General features: G+C 44.6%; 1 long non-coding RNA gene across 2 annotated transcripts in view; it reads right to left on the bottom strand.

Moving 5' to 3' along the window:
* Window positions 1-16,109, bottom strand: part of LOC310679424 — a 92,314-nt gene extending 76,205 nt beyond the window's left edge. For both annotated transcript variants that reach the window (XR_014512245.1, XR_014512246.1), the window contains exons 1-3: window positions 16,040-16,109; window positions 14,941-15,054; window positions 11,383-11,463 (exon numbers count right to left, since the gene is read on the bottom strand). This is a non-coding gene — a long non-coding RNA (uncharacterized lncRNA). The remainder of the gene's footprint in view (window positions 1-11,382; window positions 11,464-14,940; window positions 15,055-16,039) is intronic.
* Window positions 16,110-17,250: the final 1,141 nt, after the last annotated feature.

Below are 17,250 nucleotides of genomic sequence, written 5' to 3'. Positions count from 1 at the left end.
TAAAAGAGCATTAGACAAATTCATAGTGGTTAAAGCTATCAACAGCTTACTAGTCATGATGGCTATGCTCTGCCTCTACCAGTTTCTGGAAACTGCAGGAGAAAATGCTCTTGCGCAGGGCTCTTGTTTGTGGGTTTCCCACAGACATCTGGTTGGCCACTGTGAGATGTTGGACTAGATGGGCCATTGGCCTGATCTAGCAGGCTGTTCTGATATGTACTGGGAACACCAGAGCACATTCATCCTCTTCCCACTCTTTCTATGATCAGTATGAAGATGGGCTCTAAGCTAGCCTACTTTTCTTCTAGCTTCTCCATGCATGTTCTGATATGAGGTGGCAACCCAAGTGAATCACAGTTGAATTTCAGAGTTGAGTCCACAGAAAAACTGAAGTTGGTGGGTGTGAAGATGTTTAAGAGGTTATATCTGAATGGTTGTCACAAATATGATGGAGTAAATTTGGTTCCTGTTGCTCCAGAGGGTTGAGCCTGAATGACATGAAAAACCAGTTAGACTAAGCATCAGGATAGTCTTCCTGATGGCATGAGCTGCTCAGTAGTGGAACAGATTCCTTCACATGGTGGTGATCCCTCCTTAATTAAAGGTTTTTAAGAAGAAGTTGGATAGAAACATAGGAAACCATCTTAAACTTAGTCAGACCATTGGCCCATCTAGCTCAGTGTCATCTTCTACACTGACTGGCAGGGTCTCTCCAGAATTTCAGACAGGATTCTCTCTCAGTCCTACCTGAAGAATTTGGAGATTAAACCTGGGACCTTCCGCATGGAAAGTAGATGCTCTACCACTGAACAAGTAGTTGATTTCCTGTATTGGCACAGTTGGACTAAACAGGCTCTTCCAACTCTTTGATTCTATAACTCTATTATTTGTGGGGTGGGGGTGACTCTGCAAAAGAACATCGTTTCTGTCTTTGCTTCCCACCCCTGAGCTCAGTAGGATACCCAGAGGCACAGTTTTCACTACTGTCCAATTTAGAGATGACAAGAAGCCCACGCTATCAATGTCTTCTTGATCACACTGCAAAATATCACATCATTTTAGCTATTCTTGGAGTCAGCAATAGCTATTATATGAACCATCAGATTTAGAACATGCTTGTACTTAATGTTTCCAGAATGTCATCGTCAATTTGAGACATCAAATTGGAAGTACTGCTGTGTTGAAAATTTCTCCCACATTATTTTGACCATTCTCAATCAATAAGTGAAAAAAGAAATTGCATTTGAAATTATCAAAGGGAAAAGAAAATGCTGATGAAATTCTCATGGGTGGGGTTGCACTTATCTTACGTTTGAGATGGTTGAGGAGTTTCTCCTTCCTTCCATTCTCCAAATCATCTCATCCATGATCTGCAATCTGCAGACCCTTCTGGCGCCCGTATACCACTCAGGGCAGTTAAAAACCATTTAAATTCACAATGAAATAATAATATAGCTCTAGAACAATTCATCATTTGAAGCTGAGTTGTGGGAGGCTCAGGACAAAAGCAAAAGCAATTACTCCTTCACATAGTGCATAGTTAACTTGTGGAATTCCTGCCACAAGATGTGATGATAGCCACTAGGTCAGATGGCTTTTTAAACAGAATTAGAAACATTAATGAACAATATTGCTATCAATGGCTAATAGTGATGACTTTATGTTAGCTATAGGATCAGTGTCAGGATGCTTGTGAATACCAGTTGCTATGGATAAAAGAACAGGAGGGAGCTATGCCCTCATAACAACATAGTAAAACCAGGCTGGATCAGACCAAAATCATATTCTCACAGTATCCAACCTGATAACTAAAGGAAGTCCTTGGTCACCTTCATATCCTGTTTATGGGCTTCCTATGGGCATGTGGTTGGCCACTGTAGGACTAGATAGGACTGGAAAACCTAAGAACATATAAAGGGCAAAAGGCATATATTTAATATAGGGTTTTTTAAATAGTAAGAACCCTGTTTCTGCTGTTTGGATGTGTGCTAAAATGCTTGCAAAACTGCTAATGGCAGCATGCTGAAATATTGACTATCCTAGACCAAATAACTACTGTAGTAGTTTCAGCTTTCTTCCTTTTACTATAAAGAGGTATTACCAACACATGCAATAGCTATCCTCAGGCTGGTGAGAAACTGATTTTTTGTTGGGCCAACTGTGTGGGCAGCTGAGAATCCCACCCCCACCCCAATAAAGGGATTTGTTTAGAGTTTGTTGGAAGAAGCTTTCTCCCCCCCCTTCCCCCACAATCCCTACTACCCAGCTGGCATAACTTTGATGGTTGAGCGGGTTTTTGTTTGATAATGAAAGGGACCAACTGGTAAGTGAAGTCCAAGTCGTCAGAAGCTGGCTTTGTCTACAGCCATTAGCAGTTTCACAGAAGCTTTACAGAGAGAAATTTCCGTGACTCCCAGTGCTCAGAATGGAAGAGGCAATGGCATTCCTGGGATGGCTTTGCTGCTAGACAGCCGGACCAGGTGGAGCCACAGCCCTGCCTGCCAATCAAATCATTGAGCAGCTTCACACATCACATTGTCCCACTCTCACTGCCAGATGGACTCCTCTGTTCTTGTAGCACCACCTTCTGACCTTCACACCCACCCAGCTCTCCAGTCTCTGAAATGAGTGCAAACTGCAAGCCATTACAAGTAGATGTCAAATATAAGCATTTTTCCTCTATAGAAGAGTAAGGCAAGTGTTATTTGATATTGTCATCAAACCGTACACATGTCGTTGGACCGATAAATCCTGCCATGGACTGCTCCTTGGATATGAAATCTGGGGAGATGAAATAATGTTTTGTGGTATTGGGGGTTTGGGGTTGGGGGGGAATTGCCATTATCTCCTATGCAGTCTTGCCACTTCATTAGGTTTCCCCTAGGATTTATGTCCACCTGTCAGGGATGCTGTGGTTGCAACTTGAAATGCAGACCCTGCACTGAGCAGTGGGGTTGGATTATGTGACCTGCAAGGTCCCTCCAGCTCTATGGTTCTATGATTCTAAATAATGTAGAAATCTGTGTGCCAGTGCCCTCGTTATCCTCAACACAATAGTCCCCCCCCACCCCACATTGCATGATGGTTTCTGCTAAAACCAGTTTTGCTGGTTTCTGTTATTCTTCAGGCTGAACCCATCTTCTCAAATGGGAGCTGAAGAGTGGCATAACTCAACAATGGAGTGTATGGCTGTTGGTGACACCTATTGGTTAGTGTCCATGTCATCATTTGGAACCAAGGAATGAACACACACAAACCAGGTCTACATCAGTTTTACAACTGCTTGTAAAAAAATCATATTTTTAAAGAGGATTTAACACATGTGATATGTATACATAAATGTATTTTTAAAAAAACTTTACACAGGCATACCATAACCCATAACCTTCTACACTACATGCCTATCTTGGAGGTGAAGGGAAAAACCCAGGCTCAGCATCTCATTCTGCCCATTTATCTCCTCCTTCTTTGTGCACCCACTTCTTTTCAATACACAAACAGGATACTAACTGTACAGTACTGTGCCTATCTGGATGTTGTCTTCTTTTTTAACACTGATTTTCTGCTATGCTACTGAACATCTCATCCAATAGCCATTATTTTACTGTCAGGCAAACAACTTGGATGATCCATCTTTCTTCTCAGACAATATTACATCCCCCTCCCCAACAAGTGACTCTGAATTATAATATCCCTTATTTATCACCATGCTTTTTAAAGCAATGATGTTAAGGCTCTTATCCTTTATCTTTCTTTTCTTTTGGTGTGTTATGAATGTCACATTTTATTTATCAAGATTGGCCTGTGATTCCTCTGTAGACACTGCAAAGAATGGCTTTATGATTTCCAATCTGCCAAGACAGAATCTCTGTAGAACACTACTCTCCGCACTTATTCAAGAGACAGAACATACCAACTTTCTGTTTTGTTTTGTACTTTAAAAAACCAGGCAAAATAAGCTGCTGAAAGTGGACTGATTCCACACCTCCACTAGCGAAATTACCACAGGCCTATCCACTATACTTACAAAATATATAACCATTGGATTTTCTTTAAAGAATACACAATATGATGATGATGCTGTTTCTTACCCACCACAAGGTCCCAGAACAGTTTAAGTACACTTAGGCAACAATGATTGAAGGTCACAACTTTTGGATCTAGCAGTTCCCTGCAGTTTTCCACTAAATGTGATCCATGATGCTTTTAAATACGCTTTGCAACCCAAACCTAAGTTTAAAGTTACTTTAGTAGCTTTAAATATTTAACTAAATTCAAAAGAGATTTTTTAGATATGGTAGGGCAGGCAATCTCGTAGGCCATTTTGCCCAGAATGCCTTCCTCTGGAATACCTTCAGCCTATCCTCAGAGCAAGAGCTGGAGTTCAAGATGTGGCCAGCACTCATCAGCAAAGCAACAAACAAGGGATGGCAGATGAGAAAACAGAGGCTATGGCAGTGGCAGAGAGTAGAAGGCTCAAGGGAGTCATATACCATTTGGATAGCTGGCACTTGGATAACTGCTTGGGCTGGTGCTGCAAGGAAGTGGGGGGAGGGTGTCTGGGCATGCAAATATGCCACCCCCACCACCCAAGGCAATTACCTCATTTTGTCTCACAATAGAGTCACCCCTGGCTCCTCCCCTATGCAGACAGGATACCAGAAGATGGTCATTGTAGATTTTTAAGGGGATATTTAATGAGACCTTTCACAAGCACCATAGGAGGTAATGGTTGTTGCCATGCTAGAGACCCCTATCCTAGATTAAATACAGTCATACCTCGGGTTGAATGTGCTTTGGGTTGAGCGCATTTGAGTTGCACTCTGCGGCAACCGGGAAGTAATGGAGCGTGTTACTTTTGGGTTTCACTGCTCGCGCATGCGCAGACGCTCAAAATGATGTCACGTGCATGCGTGGAAGCGGCAAAACATGACACGCGCAGACGCGCCGTCACGGCTTACGTTGCGTTCAGGATGTGAACGGGGCTCCAGAACGGATCCCGTTTGCATCCCGAGGTACCGCTGCCCCATAAAGCACAAGGGGGAAAGCTTCTGAATGTGTGAATTGAGTTTACAGGAGAGCAACTTGTGCAGGACAGTTTGTAATGGTATCTGCTTTGGTTTTGCCATGCATTATTTTAAGCCACATAAGCAAAAAGATTGGATAGATCTTTATAAGATGGTATTTTCCTTTCTTGACATTTAAAGGGCTCAATTAGCCACTTGAGGCTGCAATACACAGTTCATTTAGTCCTAATGAGACATTAGGTGGCTTTTGAGGAACCAGTGATATAGTTTACCACTATCAATGGTTATTATTTCAGGACCAAAGTCAATGTGGCAATACAGCCATGTTTATTGCTCATGTACCTTCTGTGTTGACATATAAAGCAAGGAGAGGGCTTTATTTTAACATGAAAATTGGCCCACAGGCAAAAGGAGAGACCACTCCTACTTTTGCTTCATTGCCCCAGGCACCCAGGGCTGTATGAGTATTATTATGTAATCCTCATATCAATGGAAGGATTTCTGCTTGCACAACAGGACTCCTTAAACCTGTTCTGGGGTTCCCTCAGTGCACTGGAGCAGATTTGGGGAGGATGCTGGGAAGGCACAGTGGGGTGGAGGAGACGGAGGAAGTCCCATTGCATAAGTGGAAATCCTTGGGAAACAGGACAGGTTAGCTGCCTATCACCTATTGTTCTTAACCCAGCTGAGATACCAAAAGGAAGCCAAGCTCGGCAGCAAAATACTTGAAGCAACAGAACAATGGAACAATAATTCTGGGAAGGCTCACTTGTGAAGCCTTTTTCACACACACCCCATCTTGCTTTATACATGGAGGAAGCCCCACAATACATGTGGATGGATCTTTCCTGTCCAGTTTGACCCTCAGGTTCCCTGCAAATTCAAGCAAATGATTCCACCAAATGTATTCATTTTAGAGATTGGAGTTTAGTGGGGGTTTTTTTTTGCAAGAATGGCATGCACAGATCAAACGTTTCTCAATTGAAAGCCTCCCTTTGTATGAGCTTGGTCCAAGGCATCATGTTTCATTGTTACAGCTATGTAGTGCCGGGCAAGAACGGGTGAACAGCCCACAATAATAGGGTTTGTATGATATAAAACTAATTTGAAAAATAGCCCATTAACATTAATACAAATTTGGTATTCTGATCTATTTCTGAATCCATTACAGATGATTCTGTGGTCATAGATATCGGAAACAGAATATACGCAATAGGATTACCATTGATACTGAACATATAATGCTGTTTTTGAAGATGAGAATTATTTAATTCCAAAAAATTGTCTCCAATTAGGGACAAAGGAGAGGCTAGTCATGTGGTAGTGGGCTAGAAGGAAGAAGAGGAGGAGAGACAGAGTGGGTGAGGTAGGGCTGGCAGATAAGCTACTTAATACTTTTCTTACCAGACAAGGTCCACTCAACATCGCACCACCTTGCAGCAGCTTTTCTTCATACATAGGAAAAGATTAATAATACATATTTTCATCTCTTGCCCATGGATAGGAAATTAGCTGAGGTATGATTTTGAGTGGATGAGTTTTAAGTGGCTGGCAAGGAAAGGGTAGAGGAATACAGGCAACTTTCTTATACCAAGTCTAACACGGCCAGTTTGAATTCATGAGGGAAAAGGGCCTTTTCAATGGCAGCCCCCGGCTATGAAATGTTCTTTTTCGGGAGGCCTGTATGGTGCCCACATTGCTGTCTTTGGTGTATCAGGTTAAGACTTTTATGTTTTACCAGGCCTTTTAAGTCCCTATGGTATCCATTGGTGAATTTAATATTTATGTATTTGGTAGCTGTTTTAGTTTTACATTTGTTTTTTGGGTTTTCTGATGACATTCTCTTAGGTTTATTGTGGTTTTATTGTTTTTGTTCTCCTTTTATTTGTAGAATGCTTAGAGAATTGATTTTATGAGGCATCTCATAAATATACTAAATAAGTAAAATAAAATAAAATAATTCAAAGCATGTGCTCTACCACTGAGCTGTAGTCATTTCCTGAAGTGGATTATGCAGCACACTTTCTCCCTTTCTGGAGATCCCCTATCCAGCCCTCTGCTAAAGGTTTCAGCCTCCCAGAGCCAGTGGGGATGGGGAAAGAGCCGCAGAACCACATGTTGTGTGTAATTCTGTTGCAGCTTAATTAAATAGAGGAATTTTAATTTGGGGACAAAAAGATGCCAGTGAAAATATAGTGTGATTCTCTCAGGTTACATATCCCTTCAACATTTCACAGATAAAAGTGGGCACCTTCGTGCCATTATTACATCCCTCCTCTCACACACAGGACTGCTGCACTTGTGCCCTCTTCATTCTTATACAGAAGGCTCTTCTCTGCTTGCTATACACTGTATCCCTTTATTCCATAATAGTTTGTTATATATAGTCAGCATCTTGGTCAATGGGCAGCTAGTGCAGAATGCAGCAGCGCGATTGTTGCCTGGCATGGGCCATAGATTGCATATAACACTTCTGCTGAAAGATCTGCACTGGCTGCCAGTATGCTACTCAGCCAAATTTAAGGGGCAATAACTAAATAATTGCACAACTAGAACAACTCCCCCTTTCTTAATTATTTGATTTATTGAATTTTCATTTTTTTACACATTTTTCTATAGACATTACATTGAACTCCCCTTGTGACATCCCATCCATTCTTCCATGATGTTATGTAGAACAACTTTCCCTGGTGCAACAGAACCCCCCCCCCTCGCCTTCTCCTCCGCTCAATGTGTGCCCTGCACCACCCCAAAAGCTGCTCCAGATTTGCCCAGGCCTCTTCATTTATTTGTTTGTTCAGCTTAAATCATTTTTAACTGCAAAGTGGGGTTTTAGGCAGCAGCTGCATTTTTACCAGCTATATTTTTATCTTGTATTTTCTATGTTGTATTATTGGCATGCTGCATTTTGTATTTCAAACTGGACACTAATAATCAGATACACTGAGAATCCTGCTGAAGGGTAAAAAGGTAAGGTAAAGGTACCCCTGCCCGTACGGGCCAGTCTTGACAGACTGTAGGGTTGTGCGCCCATCTCACTCAAGAGGCCGGGGGCCAGCGCTGTCCGAAGACACTTCCGGGTCACATGGCCAGCGTGACATCACTGCTCTGGCGAGCCAGAGCCGCACACGGAAACGCCATTTACCTTCCTGCCAGTAAGCGGTCCCTATTTATCTACTTGCACCCGGCAGTGCTTTCGAACTGCTAGGTTGGCAGGCGCTGGGACCGAACAACGGAAGCGCACCCCGCCGTGGGGATTCGAACCGCCGACCTTTCGATCGGCAAGTCCTAGGCACTGAGGCTTTTGCCCACAGCGCCACCCGCGTCCTGCTGAAGGGTAGGATCTAAATATTCAAAACATATTAAAATAAATCTGATTTTGGAGACAGGATGGGAATGAATTTTCTTTCTCAGCACTCATTGGGGGACTATGCATTGCTGAGGTAAATGGAACCCATGTTCTTCCAAACTGAACAAACACAACATTTGTTTGACTCGCTGGCAGGAAGAAGGAACACCCAGAATGAAGTTTTGCATGGTGAACTGGAAAGATCAATAGAGCATCAGTTTTGTCTTTTGCACAGGAATAACTTTCACCCTTTTTGTCCTTCATCGTCATTCTAATAAGCATACAAGATATTTTGAAAAGCATCTAATTGCAAGCTAGATCAATTGCCTTTTGCTGTATTGCACAGCGCGGTGATTAAAGAACCCCCTGCTGTGTGTGTAAGTGTTCACTAAGTCTTGGAAAGGTTGCCTCCACCCACCTTCCCCCTGGTTAGACAGACAGAAAAAAATGCTTGGAAACAGAATCCATCTGGCTAAGTTTAAGAGCCCACCCCCTGCCTAAGTTTAAGAGCCCCCTTACTCAGAGAAGAAATGAAATTAGGATTTCTTTCCTGGGGTCATGTGCATGTGCAAGTAGGGATACCATGCTGGTTCTGTTTACATTCAGAAACATCCTAAGTCATGCAAATGCCCATCAAAGCTCCATCTGAGACTCCATTAAACATTTGGGCTGTCAGCCAGAACATGGCTGCATCAAAAGACGGCATGAATGATTACAGACGCATTTAGGGAGCATTAACAGAATCATTTTGTCTGCCGTAGTGTTTGGGTGCATTTGAAATACAAAGGAGGAATAAAATGAAGAATTTTCTGCTTGTAAGTCATGGTGATGTATTAACGGCAGAGCAAGCTCTCTCACATTCGCCAGAGCCCATTTGGCACAAAGTGGTAGTCTATGTCCACTTCTGGCAATGGAGGCAAACTCATTTATCACTGTATATCTTATATGTTCTTCTGTATAATATATCTTTTAAAAACAGCATGGGAAGATAGGCTCCAATCAAGAGACGGGCTCCAACCACAAGCCTCTGGGCAGTATATTCTTCACTGAATGACCCATTCAGGATACTTTAAATCAGTCTATGAACTCATCATCATGACAGCCTGATCAGAATTACATAGGTAGCAAAGACGGGTGGAATCCAAAGTGTTTCAGTGCAGATACTGAGTAATGGTGATAGCTTATTGGTGCTGTCCAGTGAAAGCAACTTTTGCCCCATGGTGCCCCCAACCTTTCAGGGGCTTGGTTGGAAAAAGTGCAGGATCTGCCACTGCAGCAGAGAACGGAAAAGCTTCTGCATGCAAAATACATGGCGTTTTGGAACCTAGTCAGTGATTCTTTCCATCATAACGTTTGAAAGATCACAATTCAAATAACAGGGGCCCTGTCATATCCTCTCTACAGAGGCATAGACTGAAAGGCTGTAGCCTACTTGCAGAAACTGAAATTACAAAGCTGAAATTTAAAACTTTAACTGGTGTCTTAGCATCCCTCCTCTTTATTTAAACAGTAACCCACAACCTTCTATTTACAGACAGATTTTTACACCATATGGGAGCTTAATAAAATATGCCAACATTTCTTGGCTGCTGGAGGACCCATAAGTATTCTTGACTTTCTGTAATTTCTTTTCTAGTTTTGCCTGAATAAAATATTCCCTCTGTCAAAGTCTATCCCACAGCCTTGTATTTGTTGCGAGCAACATATGCACCTTAGACCCTTCTAATCCTAGATACATTTTATGGGCCAAAAAATTGCTAGAGTTGCTGTTGCCTTTCAATCCTATTCAGTTGGTGCCCCCTCCATATCTTTACGCTGCGCAGAGGAGAAAATGAGACCACAATTGCTGGTCCTGCCAGCCAACATCCACACATTTTACGGAATATTATAAGAAGTGTGACATGTGCACCTATATGCACATAGGTTCTTTACATATGTTCTCTGAAACAGAGATATCACAGTGCTAGTGTCCAGCAGGGAATGTGATATCAGAAGCAGGGCCAGTTGGCATGGTCTTGCTCCCTCCTCCCACTATACATGTGGTTAACAGGTGTAGCACAACACTGGGATAGTTAGTGAGCTCGTGAATGGGGAGGGTTGGGGATTGTCTCTGTTCTCCCAGGGTCTTGATGCCTGCACAGTCATCCGATTGTCTGTATGGAGCTTGCACATTAATGCATGAAGTTCAGGACCAGGAGCAGATGCTGCAGTTCTAAATTCCTTCCCCCTCTCCATGCACTCACCTACTGCCAATGATTTTCTTTATTAGCTGAAGAGATTTCTAAGAACGATTGCCAACATTAATTTATTGGATGGAAACATTAATCCTTGTACATGTAGCCACTCAGGATAGAGGGACAAAGGAACATTTGTGTTTGAGAACACATGCATGCTTATCGCTCACATGATTGCACTCACACAGACACACTATTCTATCATAATAAGAAACCAAACTGGATGTCATCAACAGATGGTCAAATGTTTTGAAATGTATAGCATCAGTCTCGGTCATCCTAGCATCTTTTTTCCTGGCAGAAACTCTGTGCCTTCACAGCAGGCAGAAATTTTACAGATGCAGTATCACTGTATCACAGTGCCAGAGAATATTGTACCTATTGTCTTTTTGCTTCTACCTACTGCATTCTTGAAATGTAAAAGGCACAGTGCCCCCTTTGAGCGGCGGGGAAGGTGGCATTTCGTATAACATATGGAGGCTATACCAGCAATTTGATAACTGTAATAGTAAGACAACTTGGTTTTATTTTATCCTCTGTTCACACATGACTCAGCCTGGCATCCATCTCAGAAAACAGCTTGAGCCCTGAAGTATGCTCTGTCTTAAACTTTTCAGAATAAACAAATCTGCCCTTTGGCTAGTAGGTGGCAACAACATGAATATATCTTATAGTTTCCCACCACCAGCTTCAACCCAAACAAGAAAATACAGATTTTCCAGAAAACAATTGCATTTGGTGAGTATTCAGAGAAAGAGAATCCCTCAATTACCTGCAACAGGACCTTCCTGTGTAATCTCATTATGCAGGCTTGACACGAAGATGAAATCATCATTATGAAGATTTTCTTGGCCTAATTATAACGGAAGACAGCAAAAGAGTCAAGGAGATGGGCTCCAACATATGCAGGGCCAAAGCTTTTACCATTACATTTGTTGCATTTATACCCCCCCCCCCTTTTCTCCAAGAAACTCAAGGTGATATGAACACCTCTCCCCCATTTCTGCCTCACAACAGTCCTGTGAAGTAAGTTATGCTGAGAAATAGTGACTGGCTCAAGGTTACTCAGTATACTTCATGTATGAATGAGGATTAGAACCCTGGTTTCCCTGGTCCTTCTCCAGCACTCTAACCAGTACAGCACACTGGCTCTCAAAAGTTGCACTTGGCATCAGAAACATATGAACATAGGAAGCTGCCTTATACTGAGTCAGACTACTGGTCAATATAGCTCAGTATGTCTGCACTGACTGGCAGGGGATTTCCAGAGTTCCAGGCAGGAAATTTTTCCCAGCCCAGATTGTAGATGCCAAGGATTGAACCTGGGGCCTTCTGAATGCAAAGCAGATGCTCTACCACTGACCTGGTTTCATATTATAAAACCAGCATCTTGAACTGATCTTAGCAGAAAACAATCCTGGTGCAGAAGTTAACTAGAAGCATCTAAATCTTCAACAGTATATTGCATCTTTGCAATCTCCTGGCAAGTGCTCAAAATAAATGCAGTTTGAGGAGGTATTTTTCCTTGTTAGGGATTCCCCAAAGGAACAATTGGCATTTTGTTTTGTTTGTCCTGGGGGTAAGACACACAAAAGATTTCTCAGAATTTGCCACAAAGCTTCTGTAATTAGTTGTCTTGATGGCCTTCCAGGTCCATGGCTAACCACAAAAGAAGGCTGAGAGGGATCCTAATAAGGGCTCTGAAAAATCCTGCTCTTTGCGGGCTGAAGATATCCCTTTTCTGCTGTGATGAAAAAGGCCTCTTGTCCAGCGCTCTCCAACAATCTGCCTTTAATGGGGTTACGATTGCAGAGGAAAAGCATTTTATATGGAACCAGGTTTACATTATCCTTGCTATTGGAGATCTAGCTTGCAAGGCTGTTCAAATCCTTTAATCCATAAATAGGATTGGAGCCAGAGCTGGGCTGCCTTCCAAAACTGTAATCTCCAGTATATGAATTATTACAAAAAGATTAGGGTGTTTCTCAAGTAATAACATTTCAAATAAATCAGCTTTCATGGAGAAACAGCAAACTAATATTAGAAATAACAATATAAAGACATATAAAGCTACTCGCTAGTGTATCTCACGTAACTGCGCAAGATTCCTATTTTCATCCATAGTTTTCTCTATTGCGCCTCTTGCCACCTCCTGTTTTTTTGAGGCAAATAAAAACAAATGTTTCCCTTTCCTTTTTCCCTATTCATAAACAACAGAATTGGTGGTTGTTGCTTTTTTAAAACAAGCACTACAATGGACCGAGGAGGGTGTTCTTTGATAAGCTATGCTGATCTGCATTCCTCTACAGTTTACTCATCCCAGAATAGACAGGCATCTCCAGCAAGAGCAATCCTAACAGCTTACTGCTGCTGGCACTCAAGGGTGTGCCAGACTGACCATATTGGCAGCCCAGACATTCATGATGGATGGGGGGGGGGGCAGGGAGATTGAGCCCAATGCAGGCCAGCCTCAGGTGTGAGAGCAGTCTAGGATCCAATGAATCCTGGGCTTTCTGCAAGCAGGGATACCACTAGTAGGCCTTCTGCCCACATGTATGTTCAGCAGATGTCAGCAGGCTGGCTTAGTGGCCTGGGTGTGTTTGTTTATGGTAGCCCATAAAAATAGCTCAAAAATGGCAATTTGCGATTTTGCCAAAAAAGCGCTACAACGTTGGCTGCCTGAGGTGACCACCTTACTTGGCCTAACAGTCTGGCTAGTCCTGTCAGGTTCTTATTCACGTTTCTTAGTTACCGTATTTTTCGCCCTATAAGACGCACTTTTTCCCCTCCAAAAATGAAGGGGAAATCTGGGTGCGTCTTATGGGGCGAATGCAGGCATCGCGGACCTCTCCGCCAGCAGCGGGAGCGCTCCCGCTGCTGGCGGAGGGGTGCCTGCATGCCGAAGCCTGCGCGCGCTGAGCTCAGCGCGCCCAGGCTTCGCGGACCTCTCCGCTAGCAGCGGGAACGCTCCCGCTGCTGGCGGAGAGGTGCCTGCATGCCGAAGCCTGCGCGCGCTGAGCTCAGCGCGCCCAGGCTTCGCGGACCTCTCCGCTAGCAGCGGGAACGCTCCCGCTGCTGGCGGAGACGTGCCTGCATGCCGAAGCCTGCGCGCGCTGAGCTCAGCGCGCCCAGGCTTCGCGGACCTCTCCGCTAGCAGCGGGAACGCTCCCGCTGCTGGCGGAGACGTGCCTGCATGCCGAAGCCTGCGCGCGCTGAGCTCAGCGCGTCCAGGCTTCGCGGACCTCTCCGCTAGCAGCGGGAACGCTCCCGCTGCTGGCGGAGACGTGCCTGCATGCCGAAGCCTGCGCGCGCTGAGCTCAGCGCGCCCAGGCTTCGCGGACCTCTCCGCTAGCAGCGGGAACGCTCCCGCTGCTGGCGGAGACGTGCCTGCATGCCGAAGCCTGCGCGCGCTGAGCTCAGCGCGTCCAGGCTTCGCGGACCTCTCCGCTAGCAGCGGGAACGCTCCCGCTGCTGGCGGAGAGGTGCCTGCATGCCGAAGCCTGCGCGCGCTGAGCTCAGCGCGCCCAGGCTTCGCGGACCTCTCCGCTAGCAGCGGGAACGCTCCCGCTGCTGGCGGAGACGTGCCTGCATGCCGAAGCCTGCGCGCGCTGAGCTCAGCGCGCCCAGGCTTCGCGGACCTCTCCGCTAGCAGCGGGAACGCTCCCGCTGCTGGCGGAGACGTGCCTGCATGCCGAAGCCTGCGCGCGCTGAGCTCAGCGCGCCCAGGCTTCGCGGACCTCTCCGCTAGCAGCGGGAACGCTCCCGCTGCTGGCGGAGACGTGCCTGCATGCCGAAGCCTGCGCGCGCTGAGCTCAGCGCGTCCAGGCTTCGCGGACCTCTCCGCTAGCAGCGGGAACGCTCCCGCTGCTGGCGGAGACGTGCCTGCATGCCGAAGCCTGCGCGCGCTGAGCTCAGCGCGCCCAGGCTTCGCGGACCTCTCCGCTAGCAGCGGGAACGCTCCCGCTGCTGGCGGAGAGGTGCCTGCATGCCGAAGCCTGCGCGCGCTGAGCTCAGCGCGCCCAGGCTTCGCGGACCTCTCCGCTAGCAGCGGGAGCCAGCACTGGGCTCCCACGGCTTGCAGAGAGCTGCCTGTTTGGGGGCTGGGGTCGGGGGAAGCTCGGGCTTCCCCAACCCCGCGCCTGGGGGGGAAATAATTTTTTTCCTTTATTTCCCCCCCAAAAAACTAGGTGCGTCTTATGGGACGGTGCGTCCTATAGGGCGAAAAGCTAGTGGGAACTGTGCCATACCTGAGAGGTACAGGGTGGGTAGCAAAATTCTCCCTACTACAACAGGAAGTAAATTAAATGCCATATAACACACATTAAATCACCTTGAGCTTGTTGGAGGAAAGGTGGAATAAAATAATAACGAACTCAGTCCCTTGTTCAGATGTGTATGGCCACCGATGCCTCTTCCAATTTTCTGTGGAGTAACTCAGATGAGCCTGTTGTGAGTCAAACCATATAAGGAAGAAGATGTGGCTTTATAAAGTACTGCACAACCCAAGTGCTTAGAAGTAATACTCATATTTCTGCTGCAGGAAGCAATTCCTCTCAACCCGAAGAGACATCTAATTCAAGAATGGCTGTTAACTTTTGACTGTTGCTTAGAGCAGGAATAAAGATTCGTGTTGTGGTACTCCTTTGACCAGAATGCAAGCAAATGCTGGCACACAATGGCTGTTTTCATCTTATTTGTTGCTTATGTAATCTTTTGCCATGTACCTTAATACACTCAAGAATAATATTTACCTCAGAAAGTAAGGCCTATGGGTCCAAGACCTCAAGGGGCCTACATTTAGTGTTCTTTTGTGCATTAGTGTTTGAAAAATAAACAAAGGCCTAAGTGGCACAAGCCAATTCCTTATTTATATTGTGGTGTTTAGTGGGCAGCTGTGGAGATCTATATTGAATTTTTGTGGAGAAGTATGCTGACCTCTTCCTTTAAACATGCGTTTGTTTAAAACAACACAGTTCTAAAGCAGGATGGTTTCGGGGTTTTTTTTTTTTTTTTTGCATAATTCAAGTTTCAATCAATAACAGTAGAAGTCAAAATGCAGCCTGTGCTATTCCTGAAATTACGTCATTTCTCTATCATATTCCAATCAGTTTTCTCCTTGTGCCCCCCCCCAACTGAATAACCAGGCCTGGCATAATCAATGCCATGTTTGGCAGCTGCCTTCAACCCAGCACTGCTGCTGTAGCTGTGTTGCACCTCACCTTTCCTGGTGTTCTGATGAGGGCTGAGCAGCAAACCTTGTACTGTGCAAAAAATAAAATAAAAAAATTCCACATTTCCCCAAAATTCCAAACCATTCCCTATCAATTAATAAGAAAATAATCTGAATTCAAAATTTATTACAGAGGAGAGAAAAATCAAGAGAAATTATCACATGTCAGGTGCAGGGCTTTGTGTTGGTCTTAGCTTACCTTTCAAGTTGGTTGATGGCTTTTTTGTGACTGTTCTTTCATTTCACAAATAATCTCTGGTCCGCATTCTATAGTCTTCACAGATGCCCCTCTGTGGCACCCAGTACACACCCACCCTGGTCATGCTTGCTCCTCAGCCACACCCCTGACTGGTCCTGAATGCTTTCACAAGGCTTTAATGTTTCCTGGAATACTAATAATGCTTCTTGCTTGCATGGATGGAGGACAAAGAGGTGTGGGGCGTGTGTAGAAACTTGCCTACTATACAACGGCAAAATTACAGTTGCTCTGCCGATTTTTGCCTCTGACCCGAAACAGCACAAGCATGTAACCCCCACACCCCATCCCGAGGGTTGCTCTGAAGAGAATGCAGGTTTGCCTGCCCCTCCCCCACTCTTGTGCCTGAAAACTTTAATAAATATCTGTGATTTTTCTAAGTGTACTGCTAGTGCTGCAAGTCACCGCCGCCACTCTTCTGGTATCCACACACAAACACACCTCATATACATTTCCAAAAACGGTAAAACTTCATTCTCACAAGATTGTTTTCTCAGAGAATTGACCCCCCCCCCAGCATAGAATAGACGTTTAAACTCCCATATGCCCTGTACTTCCTCTCTCTCTCTGTTTTCTAGCCAGGAGAAATGCAAACAGGTTCTAATCACATGAAATACAGCTCTCCTTCCTGACCTATAATTACAATTGCTGCTTGCTAAGGTGGAGAACAACATCCTAGTTAAAGGCTCTGTCAGCATGTCCATTACGCAGCTGGGGTTATTTTGCCTTGGAATCTATGTCTCAGCCATTTCAAATCAAGCTGAAACTTCAAGTTGCCCAGCTGTCAGCCCACAGAGGAATAATTGTGATAGCTACAGAATTTAATAAAATAAGCGGATGCTTACAACTACTCTTTTGAAAATAAAATACATGGATATCCCCCTCCCTCAAATTATATGTTATATTTTAACAATTATGTGCTTTTAAACTTTAATTACCCTGCCATACACATAATGCCTTAACAATACTGTGGGTGATATCCAATATTAGTCATACTTAAAGGGTCTTCAAAGGATCTGCTCTGAGTTGATTTAGCTTGCTACCACCCAGTAACTTCACAGTAAATTCTCCTAATTAAAGCTAGCCCCTAACATGAGGAAGCCACAACATTGTTTGGAACGGTAGGTATTGTACTAAACTTTGAGGGCATATAC

Source organism: Podarcis tiliguerta, assembly GCF_965153285.1.
Source record: "Podarcis tiliguerta genome assembly, chromosome: 6".
NCBI classification, from domain to species: domain Eukaryota; kingdom Metazoa; phylum Chordata; class Lepidosauria; order Squamata; family Lacertidae; genus Podarcis; species Podarcis tiliguerta.
The sequence above is the reverse complement of the archived record's forward strand: the minus strand, read 5'-3'. Positions and strand labels throughout refer to the sequence as shown.